Here is a 21,596-nt window from a genome sequence, read left to right as displayed (position 1 = left end):
CAGAGTAAGGTCATATGTTGCTTCCACCAAAACGAGTTTCACAGCTGGCCAGGGGTAAAAGTGTGTTTAATGACATAATTCACTCCAACAGGTTTTACACACACATTCATTTTATGAATAATTCCTACTTAATCTGTTAAGACATCTTGCAGGATTTAAGAATCCAGAACTCTGTTTTAATAACTCAGTCTAGGCAAATGGAAGTATCAATAAGCCAAAACTCCTCTTCTCGCTGGGACCAGGATACTGTCAGAGCTCAGTAATCATACTTCAAGACATTGGGACTTCTAAGCCCATTTTTAATCTATGCCAAATAGCATCATGGTGCCAATGCTTTTCCAACAGTGTCAGATTTTCCAGTAATCCTATCACCCAACCCAGACACCTAAAATCCCCTAGTGCATTAGAAAGAAACAATGTTCCGTCAGCAAGGATAGTGCAAACTGGTTTTTTCACTACGGTACCGCCTGCAAGCGCCACTGAGTCCTCACATCTTTGGTATAGGCCTTTGCTAGTAGATTCTGGGGTTCTTTATGTAAAGAAATTGGAGCCAATGCCAGATTACATATGCAAATACAAGATATACACAGACAGTGAAACCACATATGCAAGAGGTAAAGCTGAATTTACTGAGTAGTAAGATAAGCTCCTGGTAAAAGAGTGGTTTTGACTTCCTCTTATTTCTGTTTTAGGCATTATTACAGAAAGTGTGGATATTAAGTGCTCTGGTGTGCAAACAGTGCCATTTCTCGCAAATGAAGGAAGGCTTTATCAAATTTGACATTCAAACAGCTGAGGAAACTCCAGCAAGGCTAACACATTAAGAACATAAGAACTGCCATACTGGATCAGACCAAAGGTCCATCGAGGCCATTATCCTGTCTTCTGACAATGGCCAATGCTGGGTTCCCCAGAGGGAATGAACAGAACAGGTAATCAAGTGATCCATGCCCTGTCACCCATTCCCAGCTTCTGGCAAACAGAGGCTAGGGACACTGTCCCTGTCCATCCTGGCTAATAGCCAATTCTTCCCACTTCACTAAAGGGCTGCAAGCACCTTATGAAAACTGAAATATGTTCCTCTTCCCTCATTACTAAGATCATGCTCATGAACAGAATCTTATAAAATTCACCTGTTTATTCCTTATCCTGTTAAGGTCAACAGCTTACTCAGATAACATCTTGCTGTCACTGAGTCACCCACTGATGCTCTGGAGCTACTCTATATGAAGCCAGTCCGGACTCTGGGGGAGCCTCCTCTCTGTGAGCAGACTCCAGGGCACGACGCTTACACAGCTTTGATCTTCCTGAGTCTGACCTCTGAGCATTCCCTTCCACACTGCGCACTTCCCACAGCGAGTCCACACAGGCGGGGCTCCTGGGGAAGCCAGTGGGTCCTGCACCCCAATTCTGCAGTCAGACATGACTCTCAGCCAGCCAGTAAAACAAAAGGTTTATTAGATGACAGGAACACAGTCCAAAACAGAGCTTGTAGGTACAGAAACCGGACCCCTAAGTCAGGTCCATCTTGGGGCCAGGGAGGCTAGTTCCCCGGTGTCTGGGCCTCACTCTCTTTCCTCAGCCAGCTCCAAACAAACTCTCCAGCTCTCTCTCTCACCTTTGTCTCTTTCCCAGGCCAGGAGGCCACCTGATCTCTTTGTTCTCCAACACTTTCAGTTGGCACCTTTGCAGAGGAGGGGCCCAGGCCATCAGTTGCCAGGAGACAGGGTGTCGTCCATTCTCTGTGCAGACACCATCACACTGGCCCTCTAGGGCTCTGCAATTATCACACACCCTTATCCCTCCACTTAAGAACTGCACAGGGGAAACTGAAGCACCCACACAGTATTCAGAGAAAACATTAAGAGCATTTCCACTTCCTCACACTTGCAAACAGAAGTAAACTGCAATAGACTAAGGAGAAGATCCTTTTTCATGCAAATGTACGTTTTTCTTCATTTACTATAAAGAACAATATAAACAAGCAGGATATTAAAACTGAGACAGTCCTAGCCACTCATGGAGCTGTCTATGCTATAGAATATTTTAGTTTCAAACCAAATTAAAGAAATGGTTGACTTCATACTGATGATGTCCACATGCAAGTCATTTACTCCTATCCATGTGGAACCCAACTCATGAACAGAGCTACATTATGAGGCTGCACATGCTTCCAACATTTCTTCACTGCTTAGATAAGACCAATTAACTATTTGTGTAATTATGCTAACAAGTTCTACCTCCCAGGTCTTGTGCATCTCAGTACAGCACAGATGTGAAACAAATTCACAGTCCTTTCCTTTACTTCTGGTACAAGCAGCTGAAGCAATGGAATAGCTGCCCAGAATTTTCCTGAATATACATATATGAATGGCTGTAAGTGTGTGAGCAGGTCAACATGGTCATGCACGGCTGGCATGGCTTAAAACAGATGCTTTTCCTCTGGAAATAGCATATCACAAACCAGTCAAAACTAATGATTTATTTATTGTAATAGTATTTCACCAAGAGGTCAACTGTGTAGCTAATTAAGGCCTTGTCTACATGCCACTTTAGAGCACTGCAACTGTCTCGCTTGGAGGTGTGAAAAAACACCTACCCAAGTGCTGCAAGTTTCAGCTACTCCCCTCGTGGGGGTGGGTTTTTTACAGCATCGGGAGAGCTCTCCCAGCGCTGGTGCCGTGACTACACAGCCACGTTAAAGCACTGCAGCACTTTAACGTTGCTAGTGAAGACATACCCTGAGGTACTCACTTTTCACTAGTCAGTCTGAGCACTACCATTGGTTCAGCAGGATACTTACTTGCTGGAAAATTCTATGGTATTTTGGAGATAGGAAGAAATTAGTTTTGCAAAATACCCTCAACTCAGTTTATAATAAAGCTATATGCCTGTACACACCAGCATGAGGTGGATTGTACTCCCTTTACAAATGTTTAAGCTGAGACCAGGACTAACCGACAAGTTAAAGCTCACACAGCAAGTCAACTGTAGGCCTAGAACCCAGTATTTTCAATTCATGGACTAATTTAAGACTATACTGCCTCCCCGTAAGGATTTTTTTTTTAATTCAGCTAACAAGTAAATTCCTGGTCAGACAGTTTATTATAAGCAGTCTTATTTTCCTACAGGTTAAAAAGACAGACATGTCTTTTTCCATTGCATCTCCCAGAGCACAAACAGCTATCCTTTCAACAGCTTGGCTCTTGCTTTTGCCCAAAAGTTTAAAATTAAGATTACAAGCAAATAAGTTATCATGCCAATAGCACTACTGTATCCATCGAAGTTAGGTGGCCTTTTGTTGACTAAAAAAATAGTTAAATTATTTTCCTCTTCGTCTAGCTAACAAAAGGTTAAGCAAGGTCATCATTTAAAATGACATACTTTGGAGTCGTAACATTTTTTGGGTAGCCATCTGCTAGTGTCTTGCCTATGAACAGACCGTTCCATATCAGTAAAGCTAATCAGACAAGTTCACAGGCAGACAAACTTTTACACTTGTCATCTTACAATACAAAGATGTAAGCAAAACAAAGATTTTAGGTTAGAAAACACACAAGGAAGAGTATTAATGTACCATGTGGTGTGGAGTTTCTCTTTTTCGCTAAAGTCAGTAATACAGACAGCTCAGAATAGTTCACAATACTGACCCTATAAATCCCTTGAGGTTTTTAGGAGAAATCTATAACAGATCCAATTCAGTGTTACTAGAAAAATATGTAGCTAAATTAGTTTGGACGCTGGTATGATGAAGTATACCTGTTATTTTCCTCACTTTGTCACGACTGAAGCCACGTATAGAAGTGACCATGTTCAGATATTACAAGTTAAATTCCTGTGAACCTGTTCCACAAGAGAGAAAGTCTGGCTTTGAAATAAATATAATTAACTTACAAAGGTAGGAACTACTGGAACTTATTTCTTTCTATCTAGTGATACTCATGTTTTAAGAGTTTTACATTTCAATTGTAAAAATTGAAAATACAGGCTAAATATTACTCATTCCTTAAATTTTTCTGGGTAAGAAGTTGTTGGATTGTTAAATCAGGGTTTAGTGTACCAACTACTGATCCAAGACTCAAATTTAAAGAAAACACATTTTTCCTGTAAACCTCCCCCCCACACCCCAGCTCAGAGCACTAACAGTTTACAAAAAACTTTCTACTACTCTGGTGTGGAATACTGTAGAACACACGTACCAAAGGCAGCAGAAAGTGCTGTCACATACAGTCCATCTGGCCACGTGATACTTGCTTTAAGAGCCAAAGGTATTTTCCATCTCCTTGACCAAATAGGACTGGTCTCATCCCAGTGTAACTTAAAAAACCCCATGTTTTAATAGATGTTCCTGGAGATGATTCTAGAATGATGGGGGTTTTGGTTATGTTTAGGTTCTTTATTGGTTTTGTGGGGGAAGGTGGGGCGTGTGTTTTTTTTAAAATGAAGGAATACGATTTTTGGTGTTAGCTGGAAAATCCTATGAACAAATTTTCCTACAGAGGTAAGAGTTATAATACTGTACCTGCTGATCAATTTAAGAGTTAATGGATCAAACAAGCCTCCTAAAAAAGACCAACTGAAAGACACTTTAGCCTACTGCAGGAGATATTCCTTCCCTCGCCCCAAAATGAGACATTGTTTGTTTCTCCTATTGTCTGTCCTTTATCACAGTATCACTTTCTCAGCTTAAGATGGCAATTCTGTGAAGTAAATAGATGTACTTATTACTTCAAAAACAGATTTTAATTTCCAGATATCAAATGGTTAACAATAAATCATACGATTCCCACAGACTGACAGGGCACAGATGCAATAGCGTGAAGCTTCTCTACTTCCTACTCCATAAAACTGAATGGAAACCAAAGAATAAAATGTGACAGACTTGCTCTTAACTGCTTCCCTGCCAAGCATGCCTTGCTCTGAAGATATGAGCAATGTTCAGTCTTCTGAAGGAAGAGATCTCCAGTAAGCAGCACAAAAACTTCTCCAAATGCTCCTACAGCAGCTCAACTAGAAGGCCCATCAAGAGAATGAGACTGAGGCCATGTCTACACTATCGGGACTGTAGTTATGATGCCCTAGCAATGCCAGCATAATCCCATAGTACAGAAGCAACCCAAAGCAACGGAAGGGGTATTTCAGTCTCTGTAGGAACCACCGCCCCAAGCTATGGCAGCTAGGCTGAAGGATGCATTCTTCCATCAACCTACACCAGGAGTTAGGTTGCCATATATGTTAAGCATAGGCTAGACCTGAGTGAGAACCAGCAGGCGGCACAAAATTTAAATATCCTGCTTTTTGCCCTCAGAAGGATCTCTTCAACATGAGATTCTTCTGACATATCTACTCTTCATAGTACCAGAGGGTGCATCTTACATTAAAAAATTTAAAGACTGTTGTCCAACTATTTCTGCAAGAAGATAAATAACAAACAATACAACATTGTCAGCCCTCTACAAATACAGGATTGAAGAGTGGTATACATGCTGAAGTACAACCTTTCAAAAGCAGTGTCAAGAAACAGACAAGTGAGGTTCTCATTACAGCAGACTCAGGGTGCATTTAGACAGGTTAAATATGGAGGATAGTCAACCAGGCAGTGGAAAGGTGAAGACCTGCTGGATCTTTTCCTGTAGGGAAAAGGATGAAGCAGAATGGCCCTGGAGACTCTTGTTCTTTTTCTAGGAGATGATGGGAAGGAAGAGAGTTATTTTCCAATAGGAAGTAAGCAAGCAGAGAAAGAATAGTACATGCATCCTTTAAGAGAAGTGGAGGGAGGAGCAAAGTTGAAGCCCTTGTTCTTCCAACAGAGAAAAACAGCAGCAGAATAGCATATGTTGAGAAGGAGTTATTGGGTGGCAGAGGGCCTCCTGTGTATCTTGCAGCCCTGCAACAGGAAGGTAGCAGGGCAGGTCCTGTTTTTATATTAGAGAGAAGAGCCAAGAATTCATTTAATAGGAAGAAAAGAAGAACAGAGGCCTCACTAATTAATGGGGCACTATAAGTACCCAAAATTTGTACATTTGGGTCAGGAACCCATAATTTACTGAAGACAGAGAGCCCAACTTAAATTAACTGAGTATGCCCAGCATCTTCCACTCTAGCTTAAGCCCCTAAGTATGCTACAACTTAAAGTTGTAATTAGCTCCTAGCACAATTGGATCCAAGTATAGGTTATGTACACATACCACACAGTTAGACCCTGTTACTACCTGTGATAGTTAACAGCATTTCATTCCTGCTAGCCAGTGGCTGCCTTCCTATAACCAGTTCAACACTTTCCTACAGCATGGACAGGATCCTCTAACCAAGTATGTGTAACCAATTTAACTGGCCTTCCTTCTTCACAACAGGCTACATACTGCAACACCCCAGAACACATTACCATAGGTATCAGCAATACAAGTGTGTGTGCACGCCCTGCTTGTAACATTTTTCCTAGCTAAGGCTGCCTACATTTTCCTAAAATGCATTGCTCCAAACAGTAAGTGCTGACACACAGGCACAGTTGAGATAACAGAAGCTGCTGTGTGGACAACCTATATTACTTATAACCAATTAAGGTGACCTAACTGGATATAAAAATGACAGTAAAAAGCTGTAATGAAGACAAGGCCAAAGTGCATATGTGTAGTGTAATAAACAGACATTTTTGGAGTGTCATGGGGAAGCATCCCACTGCAAAAAAGGCAGAAGTACATTAGCATTCTTTTACAATTATTAAAAACTAAATCTTACCAGCTTCTCCTGCAGTGGCAAACACCTACTAGTCAAAAGAACAAGCTCGGTGGTCCAAAGTTGTTATAAGAGGAGGAGTCCCCATCAACATCATGGTAGAAACCAGTAACATTTGCTAGAATTCCATTCCAAGATCTAGCTAAGGGTTGACATCTTTGTCACCCTGACAAACAAGAAATCTCCTAATTCATTCCATCTTCTGGAAGCAGCAGCTTACTGCCTACTATGCAAAGCCACCCCCCATTCCTCTATCACTCTTCTCAACTCTTTGTAAACCCCAAAACAGCATTTTTGCTCGTCCTCTCTTATGAGCCTCCCCAACAATCCTAGGTACCCTAGATTTCCTGGCACAGTTAAACTAACAAGTTTGATCAACTTCACTGCAGCCAAAGGTGTTATGAAGGAAGAAGTGAAATCGAAAATTAAGAGCCTGTGAAACTGACCTGAATCTTAGTTTTACTCTACAGCTGCTTGGGAAATCTAAAAGCAGCTGCTAGTTGTGGATAGATCCATCGACTCTGGAGAACACTATTAACATCTGTTTATATTCAGCATACTCTTTGCAATCACAGGGCTAGGGTTTTGGGGGAGGTTTTTTTGTTTGTTTCTTTTAAAGTTGAGTTCTGCAGTCTCTGATGGCTTAGGCTCCCCAAGCAAGTTTCCCCCACTCAGAATTGGAAGGTGGTTTTATGAGTTCCCTGCTGTGATAATTGACATTAAGACCAAAAAAAAAAAAAAAAAAGTCTGTTAAGTAAGTTTTTCTGAACATTTACAAGTATGTATGATCTACAGTCTATTAGACCCTAGTCATTCACAACTTTGGTAATTTAAGGAGACAGTAACAAGTTTTACATGCAGTGCACTAAAATATCCTTGCTGTCACTTTTTTTTTTTAAGCCTTTATTAAAACCTTTAGCATACTACTAGTTTAAAGCTAAGGTAAATGAAGTTCTGATGTGATTTTGTATTTACATATTTTTAAATAAAAAGAGTTTCTCAGTTTTCAATACAGTAGAAAGAAGTTATCCAGTAAGTTGTACAGCAATACAGTAAAAAGTAAGTCTGAAGGCAACAATTGTAAAAGGCATCAGTAAAAATTCAGGACCTGTTTTTAAAAGTGAAACAAGCTCAGGAATATTCCATGAAGGTACAGGTTTAGCTGTGAAGGAACACAGTTATAGCCTTAAAAAAGCATTGAAATCCAGATTTTAAAGTAATTTGTCCTAAAATATTTAAGAAAAAGATATACAGTTCTCAAAACTTCTGTTTCATCTTAATGATTAGTCTAACACAAGTTACACATTTGAAGAATACAACCGCTTCCAAAACATTCAACCGCAGTTCTCAATATAGTGGCATACAAGCTGAAGGGTTAATCCCTATTTAATATTCATAGACTATATATAAACCTGGCCTAGAGGATTAATTTGTTACTAGATCTATTATGCCACATCATCATCTTGCAATATTTTAACATTAAAAATCAGAGGGGGGTGAAAAGGCAAAACTAAAATAGACAGAGGATTTCAGTAGTCCAAAACCCAGGATTACTTTAAAGGGTATCAAAGATTTGTCCACTGTCACATAAAAAAAAAACAAACAAACCAACCCACCCATGTACCAGACATTCCATATCTGCCCTGGAAACTGAGGGACCAGCAACGACTAGTAGAGAGGATTTTTTTTCAGAAACAGGGTTATACAAATCTGTGTGACATTATGAAGAACATAGTATGGGTAGAAAAGAGTTACACTGAAGAATCAAAAGAAAATTAGACATGGGGATTGCTTAAAAGTAATTTTGAATTTACATTGCAACTAGCAACCAATTTAGGATCCAATGACCAGTGTTTAATTATGTAAGACTGAGTTGTCTTTCAAAATTAAAAAGGACAGATGAATATATAAAAGGGACATAATTTAAAAGTCATTTCTGTTTGAAGACTTATTTACAAGTACACCTAAGGCTAGAAGAATTCTCCAATTTTATTATTTTTTCTGTTTATACATTTGACAGAGCTATGTGTCTAGTCAGCCTTCTCTCTTCATACAAGTTTTCAAACTCACCGAGAGCAACTGACTTAAAAAATGGTGTTAAGCCACAAGCCCTGGCACAGAGATTGAGTAGACGTAACTTGAAATAGATTAGCTAATAGCAGTCCTTTAAGCACTACCAAAGGCTAAACTACTGTTATATGTAGAGCTGCACTGCTGGTGACATACAGGGTACTCGGGGCCTAAGTACGACTCTTTCAAAATACATTAAGAGAATGGTCATTCCCTGGCAGCTTCAAAGATATAATTCTGAAAAGTATTATGGGAGAAGTGTGCCAAAGGCATTTCCTTGGATCTAGCCTTATTTCAACGGCTTAATTTTGTTCTAACACATATGAACAAAAAGCTGCTCTGAACCAGTGAACTCTAAGGGTGTAACCCACAAAATAGGTCGAGTCTCTCTAGAACGAATGGAGGGGAGGGGGAAGGAGGAGAGAAGGGGAAGACTATGAAGAGAGCATACCATTTAAAGGAGGGGGAGGACCAGCTAGCCATGGATCTGGTCCAAAAACAAAAGACAGTGAATAAACTTCTTTTTGAGATATAGATGTTAAAGAGATCTGTCTCCATCTGCTGGGAAGAAACTGCATGGTAAATTATAAGGGGGATAAAATATAAACCTCCTATCCTTTTACCACCATATATGTCATAAAATAAGTCAGTGAACAACGAAGACACCATAGTAAGGTTTTATCCATCCTGAAAAAGTGATCATGCCAGGAAATTTGGTTAAAATACCATTGAATCTTCAAGTAAAGACAGAAACTGAGCTATATTTTAATAGTATTCCTATATCATACTACAGTCCTGCAAGTCCATAGCTGTAGTACAGTTCAAGAACATGATTAAGAACATTTTTAGTTCCCTCCCCTTTACTTTGCTACATCAGTATTTTGATCATTGAATTATCTACAAATTAGACATGACCCAGTACATAGGTCCTATCCTGGAAGATATTTTAGGATTAGTACCTGCTAAGTATGCAGGGATGAAACTAACAGTGCAAAATGGGAACTCACTTTGAGGTGGACTAATCTTTCTTCTGTTCAACCTATGCAGATACACAACTGGTTAAGAAGTTAGAGAAAAAACACTTACAAATCCTTCCACATTAACCATTTTTTTCAAAGAGGTGTCCATACTAACCTCAGATGACTAGGCTGAAACATAAGTCCAACTCACCTTTAAATTATGGCCCACATGAACAATTTAAAAGCAAAATATCAATGTAACCTATTACACATAGGGTTTGATCATAAGAAACACTTAATTGATCAAACAAAAGGACAAAGATACCGAATTTTGTTTTCAGAACATATTTAATACAAAATACAATTTAACATTACACTCGTGCATGTTTTATTGGCCCAAGATAAAGAAGAAAAATTGGTTGACATTAGACCACTGCCACCATTCATACAAGGAATTAGAACTCCCACCCCGCGACACACCCCCCAAGGCCGGAGATAAACAGTTTTTAGAAAGCAAGCAATAGCCTACTGAAGTTTTAGAAAATGAAAAAAAACATGTCATACCATTCATTTTGTAAGGCATGTTCTTCAAACAATAAAGAGGTGCACAATGTTCAAAATTTAAAAACTTACAATTCCATAACAGTCTACTTTAGAAAAAGCAGACTGGGAAATTCAGATTTATAACCAACATTCAGGTGCCCTTCACATACTATCAAGGCCTCGACACCAATGCAATACCGCGAAAATATTTGCCTTTTCAGCACCAAGCCTATTATGAAGTTTTGACCAAACCAAACATGCTACGAAAAGGATTTGCTGGCGCAAAAATGAGTATCAAATTTTGACAAGACTCTGAATTCACTTCTGTATTCCATCATTTTTGTTCCTCAGCTTTCCAGTGATTTTGATGGAACAAAGTTTGACAGCTTCCTTCAGAAACAGAAACCATTTGAAATCAGAAACTGGATCTGTTCCTTTTCAAGTATTTAAAATTAAAATCTCCTAATTATATTCCATTAAATATATTTTGGCTTCTTCCTGCTCTAGACCGAGTGTATAACCTTGCAATTTAGGATTAGTTTTGTTGGACGTTGATGGAAAGGAGACAGCTTTTCTGTAGAGTTTTCCAGGTTTGCCCATGTGGTTCTCTGTTTTTTAGACCAAGAGAGGTTTCTCCAACTGCAAACATAGCATCAGCCGGCAACTTTTCAAGCCCCTCTAATATCTAAAACAATTTTAAGCTTAATACCTTTCTGTAGAGTCCTTTGTATAAAGCATGTGCTATGTTTCCATCAAACTCCTCCTGGCAATAGTTACAAGTTTAAACTAACATTTTTGATTGTCTTTATATCTCCTTATATATTTTACGAATTTGTATCTCCTTATATCTTTACGAATTCCATTGAGTGTTGTTGGGAAACTGAGGCACCAATCCTTTTTTGGTCAACCATGTGGTTGTGGAAGAGCTTCCATCTTCCACAATCAGCTCTGAGATTGTTTGAAGTAGAGTCCCTCAACTACTCAGACATTTAAGATGACTGCACTCAAGAATTGCTTGTCTTTTTATACTTAGTTTTTGTTGTCCGATCAAATGGCAAAGGCTTCCTTATCATACTGCATCTTCAGGAGCTTGACCACATTTCAGTTCTCTTTTCAAAGAGTTAACAGCATCAACAAACACCCTTTTCCTCTGTGGAGCCATTACAGGATCACACCTTATGTTTGGCCGGGCATCTTGCATTGGATTTCTATGTTGATTTTTTTTACTCTAAGTTTTTCTCCATTTCTCTTCCAGCATTGAGTAGTGGACCTGTAACTTTAAATTTGTCTGTAGGACTACATCCAGAGTGAAGTACTTCAATCGTTTCCTTAAACTGACTGTTGTGTGTTACACTGAAGGTGATGCGGCCATGAAAAACGCTAATACAATCCTATGATGAGTCAGATGAGGTATTTCTAGTAGACACAGAGAAGTGTTACCACCATTATACAAGGCACTCATGAGACCTCATCTGGAATACTGTGCTTAATTCTGATCTTCCATGTTTAAGAAAAACTAATTCAAACTGAAACTGGTTCAGGTATGGTCTACAGGGATGATCAGAGGAATAGAGAACCTACTTTATGAAAGGAAACTTAAGGAGCTTGATTTCTTTAGCCTAACAAAATGAAGAAGGAGAAGAGATAAGATTGCTCCCAATAAATATGTCAGAGGCAGCAGACGAATTATTTAAGTTAAAGGCCAATGCTGGCACAAGACCATATGGCTATAAACTGGCCATCAATAAGTTTAGGCTTGAAATTAGTCAAAGGAGTCTAATCACCAAAGAAGAGAAGTTCTGGAACAGCCTTCCAAAGGGAGCAGAAGGATCAAGAAACCTAACTTGTTTTAAGACGGAGCTTGATATGTTTACAATGGGGATGGTACGATGACATTGCCTACAGTGGCATATGGTCATCCCCAACTGTTATTAGCAAAAATATCCAACAGCTGGAGATGGGACACTACAGGGGGAGGACTCCGAGTTACTACAGAGAATTCTTTCTGAGGTGTCCAACTGGTGAACCTTACCCACATGTTCAGGGTCTGATTGCCATATTTGGGTCAGAATGGAATTTTTCCCCAGGTCTCACTGCCAGAGACCTTGGGGGTTTTCACCTTCTTCTACTGTATCAGGTACGGGTCACTTGCTGGTTTCAACTAGAGTAAATGGTGGATTCTCTATAACTTAATGTCCGTAAATTAAGATTTGAGAACCTCAGGCTGAGTTACTGAAGTCATGGATCTATTACAGGAGTGGGTGGGTGAAGTTCTATGGCTTGCGATATGCAGGAGGTGAGAGATGATCATGGATGGTCCCTTTGGCTTTACGTCTATGAATCTACATTAGCATAAAATTAAGTTGCAACTTGATAAAGTTCAGTTTGGCATCTTCTGGATCTTTTAAATGTTCTTTGCCATTCAGAGTGAAGTCATAGCCTATTTCCAGCATAAACAAATTTCAATATATGAGTATCTATCTTAATGCATCAAAAACAATAGAGGTAACACTTCACAGGGCCAGTTTTTTTTGTTTTGTTTTTTTAAAAAAGGGGGGAGAACTTGTTTTCCCCTGCTGCTCTGATTAGACCATAGTAACCTCCCCAGCCTTGCCCTGGTTTCAAGTATATGAAACACATTTAATATCACTAAAATGGGTGGGAAAGATAAAGGAGAGAATAAAAAGAAAACAATCAAAGATGTATTTCCCAGTCTTTGGGCAAGAGACGTGTCTCTAATTACTATTAATGTAAGAAACATTATACATCAGGACAGATGTCAAATTTTGAAAGGAATAGTGCCAGCCAACACTATAGTACTCTGTTCATTACAAAGGTCAGTATACAACTGCTCTCAAATTTTCATTCTGCCATCTTCATTTTTCCAAGGAGATGGCAGACTGGATCAAAATACGCAGTTCATTTCTGATAGTCATCCTTTCCCCGCCCCCTGCTCTATACAGCATTATGCCTCTAATCTAGGTCAAATAGGAAAAATTATTATTCCACTGTTAATAAGTGTACCTTCTGCTTTTAGAAAATCATGCATAAATTAATGAAACCTTACTATCCCTAACCGTATGCAAGCATTCAGGCATCTAAAGAAACAAGTCAATTAAAAAGAATTGATTATTTCTCTTCCACTTAAAAGGCAGGTGGACCAAGTGTAACAGATAAGTAGGGCAAGTTCAACCACCACCTATTTACTTTAAAAAGAGTGGTATATCGCCAGATGAAAGCTTCAATCTATGGTAAGATGTGTAAATTAACTGATTTTGTTTACTGTGTTAAACTTCCCTACCATACTATCTTACATTTATTTAATACCTAAAATTGAGCTCCCTTTGAGAAGAGAAGTCAGCCTTGGGGAGTAAAAAAAGTGACTTATCCAGTTAAATTGAGTCAATTTAGTTTTGCCTAGCATAATAGGAGCAAATATCCTTCCTCTCATAAGCCTCATCAGTCGGGTCCTACCAAATTCACAGTCCATTTTGTTCAATTTCACGGCTATAGAATTTTAAAAATTGTAAATTTAATGATTGCAGCTATTTAAATCTGAATTTTTTTTTTAATTGTGGGGGTCCTGACCCAAAAAGGAGTTGTGGGGAGATTGCAAGGTAATTATTGTACGGGGGGTTGCAGTACTGCTACCCATACTTCTGTTCTGCTGCTGGTGGCGGTGCTGCCTTCAGAGCTGGGCAGCTGGAGAGCGGTGGCTGCTGGCAGGGAGCCCAGCTCTGAAGTCAGATCCACTGCCAGCAGCAGTGCAGAAGTAAGGATGGCATGGCATGGTATTGTATTGTCACCCTTATTTCTGCGCTGCTGCCTGCAGAACAGCTGCCACTCTCCAGCTGCCCAGCTCTGGAGGCAGTGGATAAGGGTGGCAATACTGCAATCCCCTTAAAATAACCTTGTGATTCCCCAGCAACTCCCTTTTGGGTCAGAACCCCCAATTTGAGAAACGCTGGGGGGTCTGCTCCCCTGTGAAATCTGTGTAGTCTAGGGTAAAAGCACACAAAAGACCAGATTTCACAGTCCGTGATGTGTTTTTCATGGCCGAGAATTTGATAGGGCCCTAGTCTTCGGTATTAAAAACTGAATGTGGCAAAGGTCTTTGTTTTATGTCCCAGAGAAAGCACTATGTCCCATGCTACTATAAAAAACCATTACCTTTAACCAATGACTCAAAAGAAGACATGCCATCTCAGTCACCAACAACCCTTTCTACAACATCTTTTTATTCCTGAAGGTCTATCCAAGAACTGATCAGGCACAGTGATATTTTGCATAGAAAACCTGATGAAACTGCAGCTGAAGATTGATGTGACTGCAGACGCATCGATAGGAAGCCTCAGAGATCTGGACATGTAAAACAATTGGGTCTAACTCCATTCCAGAAACAAAAGACTTAAAAAAAAATCAATTAAGATGGTAACAGACTAGTAATTATAGTCATTCACCAAGTCCAAGAACTTAAAAGCAAGGAAGACAATAGCCATTCAAGAATCAAATACATACTTAATCACAATAACCCTTAACTGAGCCAATAATTGTTTTTTGGTTATCATGATCTTTGTATATGAACAATTTCTTAGAAGCAATTCTATTAAGTGGGAAACTTAAAATATTTGTTAACTGACAATTTGCAGTGAAGTACTTGGAATTCTTTAAATGAATGCATAATATGGATTTTTAGTAAAATTACATGTGAGGTATTGCCCTTGACACTGCTTAGTGTGACAATGTACATATGTAATTATTTTTCAAGACTGTGTTATGTTTATATTTTGAGTGCTGTTGAAATAGCATTTTTGCTTGGGTCAGAACTAAAGTTTCTTGTGATGAAATATGCTCTTTATAGTTTAAAATGAAGTGTTTACGACTCCATTAGCACAAGATTATATATCCCTTACTAATCCTTTCTTTGCTTTTATACACTTGGGTTTTGTAAGTGATGGAATAGGTGAACTACATCATTAACTAGTAACTTAAACAGTTTAAAGGACAAGACACCGAAAAGCCCACACCACCATTCATTTTTCCCCCCCTCATATAAAATGGGGGTTTTTTGTTTGTTTTTTTTTAAACTACAAAGGATGGACAATTCACTAGGTTAAGTTACAGTGGTACCGTGGTCCATGCAGCAACGGTTCCAACAAAATCCTTCCTGCATTTGATAAGTGTTGATAAATCCCTTTCCTACTACACAGCTAAATTAGACACTCATGGCACATGCAGTACAGATTACAGCAAGTTGTATGCCAGACTGAAGCCTAGATCCCAAATCTGTTCCACATCCAACGTATAACTTGCTATACTACATCATCTCTTAGATAAATCATTGAATCACTGCCTCCTACTGGCCCCAGGTGAAAAATGTGGCCACTAAAAGTACTTTGCATTTTACAGTAGTCATCAGCAGGCCCAAACACTTTATCAAAGGCATTATCCTCATTACACTTGACTTTAGCACAGAAATTGGACTCATCCTGGTCAGAGAGGCTGTGTGGTCTAGTGGATGTGTTACGTGTCTACCACTTTAAAAAAAATTCAAGGTTCTGTTCTGAACTATAAACACATACTTCCATCTGGAAGATGACCCTGTACATATTCCCTTTAAGTCAAGGGAACATTTTGGTGTAGAATGTAGGAGTAGTAGTATTTCTCTTTGAAAAATAGCCTTGGTCAACTCAGTCTTAAAGTGTTCTGACACCATGTTTTTCCTCTGTCAATTTCAATGACATGGCTCCTTCAGATCATGTCTAATTTACACATAGCAGCAGATTCTGGAACATTTTACTGAACTCCTGTGCCCTCCAAGAGTCCGTGTCAAAGTTTACCTGTTTCAAATTTGAGATGTAATATGATTGCTGGGCAGACAGAAGAACTTAAAGCAACATTAGATACTGGTAAATATTTATATTATCGTAACACCCAAAGGCCCCAATCGGGACTAGGATCCCCACTGTGCTGGGAACTACTTTTAATTACTATTCCAAGAGTTACTTTATAGTATTTTAGTCACAAGAAGTATTGTCTTCTGAAAATTATGTTGTTATCATACTTCATTCTAAAACAAGGTGGGGAATGGGAGTTACAATGGAGCTCAAAGTTAGCCTTTTAATAAAACTGTGATTGTAGACTTAACTATATAGAGGCCAATGCTTCACCCTAACACTTAATGCCAGAACCAGAACCTCTTCTTCCAACACACAGGCCTCTAACATTTGACAAAGGAGGATCTCTTAACTGGAACCTATGGAAATATCAATATATTCTAAGATACAATGCAATAAGCCAATAAAGCACACCTGTTAGGAGCAAGAGTGGACCTCAAAACAACAACAATAATTAATAGATTAAGGAAATTTAACTATATGGAAAGTTCGAACAGGCAATAACAAGCTGTTTTTAATTTAAGAGAACCAAACTTTCAAATCAGGATATGATTGTGTTTCCCCTGATCCAAACAGTTTAAAGGTGGATGAGTTTTCTACATTTTCCTTTGCCTTTGGGCCAAACCAGTTTTCCAAATGGAAGTTAAGTTCATCAGTTAAATTTGCAACCAGCTTCTCCTGTGCAAAAGCTATTACTTCTCCTAACACAATAATTCAGACCACTGCAGTTCATGGCTAATAATAACTTCTCAAATATCCAACTTTTTGCTATTAACTCACATAAATGTATTCAAGGACCATTGACATGCATAACATTTTACAATAGTAAAAATAACCATTGACAAACAAGACAAGGCCCTGAGTTTAAAAAATGCATATGTATAGTACAGCTAGATGCAAGTTAGATTGCATGGGCCTTAAGGAAAAGATAGTTTTGAAAGTAAGGCAAGGCACTCAAATATTGATTGAATGGCTGTCCTAGGTGTAAAAGATAACATGGAAGAAGGCACAGAGTTGAGAGTAGACGATAAAGACTGAAAATTTTCAAAAGAAGATTGGGTGGAGCATAGGAAGCAGTGTAGGAAGAAATGATGTCAGATTTGTAGGCAGGAGAGACCTCACAGAGCTATACAAGTGAGTATTAGCTGTTACTTCCTTCAGAGACTAGAAAATGAACAGGTTATTCCTGTACTAAAGGCACTTAAGATGATGCTTTTCATCTTTCCAAGGATGAAAGTATTCTGCTCGATTTAGCTTTCTTCCTATTCTGGAGACATCTTACAGGACAGATGTTTTGTTAGTAAGCATAAACCTTTCCTGATCCGTAACACCAGTTTCTCTAGTAAATCAAAATTTATCTTTTAAAAACAACTGCTCTGTAATAGATATTTAATTTTATGTTAATTTGGCAAATAAGTTTAGTCTATACTCACCTAATACCAGAGACTAAACCCCAAAATGAAAAAGATACAAGCACCACACAAAAAATGATTCAGACAACTTATCAGAGAATCACCCTCAGTTCAATGACAGGTTTCAGAGTAACAGCCGTGTTAGTCTGTATTCGCAAAAAGAAAAGGAGGACTTGTGGCACCTTAGAGACTAACCAATTTGAGCATAAGCTTTCGTGAGCTACAGCTCACTTCATCCGATGAAGCTCATTTCATCCTCACAAAAGCTTATGCTCAAATAAATTGGTTAGTCTCTAAGGTGCCACAAGTACTCCTTTCCTCAGTTCAGTGTTATACTTTCTATGGTCAAGACTGGATTTGGGTGGGAATACTGCTTCTCCTCATTAGAAGAGGAGAGTACTTCTAGAGAGAATAAGAAGTCCTTCCTAGACATCTACTAGTTGATCCCTATGGTGTTCCTCAAACGTCTTTGTTCTGAAGCTTTTTCTGTTCATCTTTAAACCTAAGCACCAATATTACCCATGATGCTGAAGGTTTTAGTTGTATGAGAATGCTACACAAAGCAACACCTTTGTACAAGAGCTTTAAAAATCCTTACACATCACTTCACATAACTGCACCACCCACTTTCAAGTCCTGCATTCCCTACACCTTATAAAATTACCCTGCTAGGGCACTGGAGTATGTAGGGAATACATCAAGTTATATGAATGAACAGAGCACCAAGCCACAATATAGGAATTCAGAATGTTTACACAGAAGATGAATTGAAAAAATGCAATCTCCCTTAAAAATGATAATAATCCTTGATTTCATTTAAATAAAGTCAACAACTAAAAAATCAAAGTCAACATATGAAAAGCATAATCAGACAACATAATCCTTGCTTTGCAACAGTGACTGGTCACTTTTTACTGCCAGACAAATCGATATCCACCCTGCAGAAAAATAAACCACAAAACAGAATGCTAGATTCGTTTCATTTCAAAAGGTTCCTGCACCACTAGACTCTCCCCTAAAGAAGAGACTTCATTGTTACAGCAATTAGCATTCCCACACCCCAGCAAAATGCAAGCAAAGAAAAAAAATGCTATGAAAGGGTAATCTAGCCATTTCGCAGCTTCTCCTCCTTACTCCACCCAGTCTCTTCTCTGCTCAATGGCTGCACCCAGCATCCATAAACATGGTCAAATCAAACGAAAACACAAAAACAATAGCCCTGCAAACAAACTAGATAGCGGCAACAAAACCTTTTGTTAAATACATATTTTCTTTGTTTAGCTCCTTAGCATATTTTCCTGTTTTTCAGAGCCACTTTAAAGGCAAATTATATATTTTGGTAGGAGACCCTCCCTCTTCTGAAAGCCAGTTGAATGCTGCACAATTGTTTCATAAATGACAAATCATTGTGAACAGATTCTTCTCCCCATCTCATAAAACTAAAATGTATATGTACCATTTTGCCATAATATACACCCTGAACCCTCCACACACACACAGATGATTCAATCAGGTTAATAAATCTAAACATATCATCACTTACGATTATTTTGCAGTCATACAGTTCAATGAAGGCTTTTAATATAGCTTCAGTAACCTACCACCACCCTGGCTAGGTAATTCATTATGAATTGATTTGACCTGCAACAACCAAGCCCTGCTGCAGCATTATCAGCAGAGAAATTTTACCACAGCTAGTATGGCAAAGGAGGAGGGGGTGTCACATTATTGTTGTATCAAAGGCCAAGCACACTATCTCCTTCACCCTACACACATAAAATTTACACCCACAAAACTGAGTCATCCCAACTTTTTATGACTGTAAAAAAGACGACACCACTCTCAACCCCTCACCCCCCCAAAAACTGCCTGCATATAAACTCCATCCTGCACAAAAGCCAATAGCAGCAGGAAAGATTCCTACTTAGATTTCCATCCTTTCTCCCATCTACTTATTTTTGTCCTAAAAGCCATTTTAATGCCAGATACTAGGCAGGGGTTTGACCCGCCCAAAAATGAGAGACTTAGACCTCCCTCCCCCATTTCTGCTGCAGCTGGTTCTGAAGGTCTGACCCGCCTCCTAGCAATGTATTTTTCCTTACTAAATCACTGCAAGGAGGTGGGGGCGGGTGGGAAACTGACTCAAAATAAAGGCTAGACCTCTCCTCTCTAGTAGCAATCCTGGTTTTGTTGCTAGTGCTGCAGCTGGTTCCGAAGGTCTGGGCCACCTCCTAACAAATCTCAAAGGGAACAAGAGAAGGAAGAAACAAAACTAGACCCTCTAAGGGACTTTTTTTTTTGGGGGGGTGGGGGGGAGTTTACATGACACACACACCCCACCCTCCTCACCCCCAATATATATATATATATATACACACACATACACACACACACTACCAGTCTCCTGTCCGGCCCATCAGCCCTATCTTCTCCTTGCTGGTTTCTTGTTAAGTCATTAGGGGAAGGGGAGAACTAAAGGCCTGAAGGGGGGGGAGAGAGACCCCAGAGAAAGGGGGCTGGAGCCAACCCAGAAGGGGCACATCTCTCCCTCACCCCCTTGTCTGGCCCACCCCCGCCCTGTTTTCCTGTTAAATCACCGAGGGGGGGGGGCTGAGACCCAGTGATGGGGGGGCTGCCTCCCTCCCCTCACACCCCCAGTGCAGCGGAGAAGGGGATGGGAGCTCCCCCCCTTGTCCTCCCACTTCGCCCTGCCCCCCCCTTCCCTCCCTCCTCACCACCAACGGGCGCGGCAGCCATTTTGAGAGCCGAGCTGGAGAGAAGGAGGGAGGGGGCACGGGAGGAGGGAGGCGCACGGACCGCAGGGCCTGGCTCGCACCGCCGCTCCCGGATTCGGGGGGGGACGGACCCTGCTGGGGGCGGAGAGGGGCGCTCCCCCGGACGCGGCCTTACCCGCGCCGCCGCCGCTTCTCCTCGGTCCCGGAGGCCGGTGCCGCCCGTCGCTCCCATTCACCAGCGCTGAGCCCTATGGAGCGGGTGGGGGTGGCGCTACGGGGGCCGGTGGGGGTGCGGGGGAGGAAAGGGAGGGGGGTCTCGGCAGGCTCCGACCCGCTCTCGCCGCCGCCGCCGCTCCGGCTCCTCGGTCTGTCAGTAGCGCCCCGGCCGCCAGGAGGGAGGGAGGGAGGGAGCAGCTCGGCCCGCCGCACTCACTGCGCATGTGCAGGAGGGAGGGCGGGGACAGGAGCCTAGAGACCATCTTGGGAAGCTAAAGCTGAGGCTCGCGTCCCGGCGTGCACCGCGCCCTGCCTCCTCTCCCGGCATGCACCGGGGGCAGCCCCTTCTTCAAACATCTCCCAGCCCAAGTGCCAATATCTCCCGCATCCCCCACTTCCAGGCCGTAGCCGACCCTCCACATCCTATCCTCCAGCAGCCCTCCCCACCCTTTCCCCCCAGTATGCCCTCTCTGCCAGCCCCACACACCCCATCCTCCAGTATCTCCCAGCCCCACACACCCCATCCTCCAGCATCTACCAGCCACACACACCCAGCCCCCAGCAAACCCATTCCCAACCCCAGGCCTGCACACCCCATCCTCCAGCATCCCCCACGCCCAGCCCCACACACCCCATCCTCCAGCATCTACCAGCCCCAAACACCTTCATTCTCAAGCCCACTAACTTCCTCCCTATCGTTCTCCATTGCCATCTCCACACCACACACTCCATTTCTCAGCATATCCGACTCCCAGCCCCACAGAACGCCTGTCCCCTGCGCAAAAGAAATAGGGTTGTCAGTTTGAGAGGACTATCTTGTGACATTCCATACAACTCTTCCCTGACATGCCCACTCTCAACACCTGTCTTCCACATATCAGAAAGTGACTGCTCTCCAGTCTCTAGTTAAGTGCATATTTTCAAGTAGACTGCCAGAGATGCATGTGCAAAATCCCAGTTTGTGTTCACATGTAACTATAGATTTGCATCCAGCCATGGGCCCATGCATTTATTTATGTTTACTTACTT

The 21,596-nt window shown here is 40.8% G+C and overlaps 1 protein-coding gene across 3 annotated transcripts in view; it reads right to left on the bottom strand.

Annotated features, from left to right (window-relative positions):
• The window catches only part of PAFAH1B1 (platelet activating factor acetylhydrolase 1b regulatory subunit 1), a 64,446-nt gene extending 43,682 nt beyond the window's left edge, over positions 1-20,764 (bottom strand). Inside the window, exons 1-2 of one of the 3 annotated variants that reach the window (XM_073316046.2) lie at positions 20,527-20,764; positions 7,182-7,439 (exon numbers count right to left, since the gene is read on the bottom strand). The gene's annotated coding sequence lies outside the window, so the exon portion shown is untranslated. Of the gene's footprint in view, positions 1-7,181; positions 7,440-20,000; positions 20,327-20,526 lie in introns of those variants that run through there. The other 2 variants (XM_073316045.2, XM_078849290.1) reach the window with 2 other exon arrangements.
• Between the last annotated feature and the right edge of the window lie 832 nt (positions 20,765-21,596).

Source organism: Lepidochelys kempii, chromosome 17, assembly GCF_965140285.1.
Source record: "Lepidochelys kempii isolate rLepKem1 chromosome 17, rLepKem1.hap1, whole genome shotgun sequence".
In the NCBI taxonomy this organism is placed as follows: domain Eukaryota; kingdom Metazoa; phylum Chordata; order Testudines; family Cheloniidae; genus Lepidochelys; species Lepidochelys kempii.
The sequence above is the reverse complement of the archived record's forward strand: the minus strand, read 5'-3'. Positions and strand labels throughout refer to the sequence as shown.